The 1824-nt window shown below is 35.8% G+C and overlaps 1 protein-coding gene across 1 annotated transcript in view; it reads right to left on the bottom strand.

The window, feature by feature from the left end:
• Positions 1–1824, bottom strand: part of LOC102672878 (heterogeneous nuclear ribonucleoprotein 27C) — a 34581-nt gene that overhangs the window by 2868 nt on the left and 29889 nt on the right. The window lies entirely within an intron of this gene.

Here is a 1824-nt window from a genome sequence, read left to right as displayed (position 1 = left end):
TGGGGCCCACCGCCACCGTAGTTGTCGTTGGTTCCTGGGGCAGCAGGAACGCTTCCTAGTCTCGGAGGTCCGTATTCGGTGCCTGTTAGAATCGTATAAAAGAACGTAGTACTGTGTGCCAGGACGCGGCCCAGGATTGCAGTCAGGGAGAAAATAATACAGAGTGAGTGTGTGTGGTAGGCGCGTGTAAATCTCGAGGACGAGCACGAAGGATGAACGTTGGAGGTTCGAGAGGGATGAAACGGTGGAGAAGGCAGATTTTGATAGGAAGATCCATCAATCTCTTCGATCTAATCGTGTCGGTGAAGTTTCTTAAGGTTCTCTTCAGGGGGGCACGCTGCGATGAAGGAGAATTTTTTTTTTAGGTCATTGGGATAAAAATCGTATTCGTGGATTAAAGAAAGCAACGAGGTCGCGCGTTGATGGAAAAAGATCGATAATCGCGAAACTCGAGATTGATTATAAATTGGAAGATGGAATTTAATTGGAAGATGATGATCGAAATGATGATGTTTGGAGATATCGATTCGTGGATGGGAAATGTTCGCAAAGCACGGAGAAATACATTTTGTATAAGATTTATATATATATATATGTATATATATATAAAAAAAAAAAAATTGACGTATTAATATCGATATGTTTAAGATTAATCTAGGGACTAATTATTGTATAGTAGAAAGAAACAATAGAAAAAACGATCAGATCGTGCAACAAAAGAAATAAATTGTATCAAAAATGTCTCGTAACGTGCAAGTAGGAAAAGCTTATATTACGTCCTTAATCATCTTAATCGTATTAGTGCTTATCGACTAAACACCGCCGACTTAAATATACGAGATAAAACCAAAAAAGTTATAATATCCTCGTATTTTTTCTCACCTGTGATAATATCTATCTCTCTCTCTCTCTCTCTCGCTCTCTCTCTCTCTCTTTCTCTCTCACTTTCTCTCCCTCTCTTTCTCTCTTACAATTTTTAGTACAAAATTTATTTCTTCTATATCGCGGCCTTAATAATTAGTATAAAAGTACTTAGTACTATGTATCACGAGCATCGAGCAACTTCGAGGCTAATATAGAAAGTTCACGATCGAGTTTAACCCGAGACTCTCTTGGGGGAAGGGTCTCGGTTTATTACACACACGGACACGAATTTTAGCGCGTGTTTCAGATCCGAACGGCACGTCGATACAAGAGGACGCAGTTTAATGGAATTTAATCTGTTTCTGGACTTGGGATTAAAAGATTAAATTAACATTTCGTATTGATATTCTAATTTCGAAAACAAATTGTATGTTATCATTTTTTTTCCAAGTCCATAAAGTAAAATAAATCAAATCTACCCTAAATTTCAACTTAAAGTTTTCGCAGCATGGTAGTAGAGCTTCTTAAATAAAAATATACAGACCAATTGTTACCATGATTCCAATTTTTTTTTTTTTTTTTTGCATTAGATCTACATGTATAAATTAAAAAGAAAAAAAAAAATATGGAAGAAAAAAAAAAGAAAAGAATATAGCGTAGATATAGCGTGTTATAAATCTAAAAATTGTCCCGTGATAAAATTTAATATTATAAGTAACTTAATAACGGATCTAAGCGGTAGGCCTTAAGTAATCTTAATTTTTAAAAGGACGCATGCTTACACGCCGTCACTTGCACGTAACTTATATAAATCCTTAATAGATAAATCGTCTTACGGGCTATTTTCACGAATCATCGTTCGTATGAACGATCAAAAAGTGACAACTATAAAAGCAATTTTCCTTAATAATGTATCAAAACGTGGACGTGAATTGTTTCAGGCATAGGGAAGCAAAGAGG

The sequence above is a fragment of the Apis dorsata genome, unplaced genomic scaffold (genome assembly GCF_000469605.1).
Source record: "Apis dorsata unplaced genomic scaffold, Apis dorsata 1.3 scaffold_58, whole genome shotgun sequence".
Lineage (NCBI taxonomy): Eukaryota > Metazoa > Arthropoda > Insecta > Hymenoptera > Apidae > Apis > Apis dorsata.
Note: the sequence above shows the minus strand (reverse complement) of the source record. Positions and strands in the feature narration are given on the sequence as shown.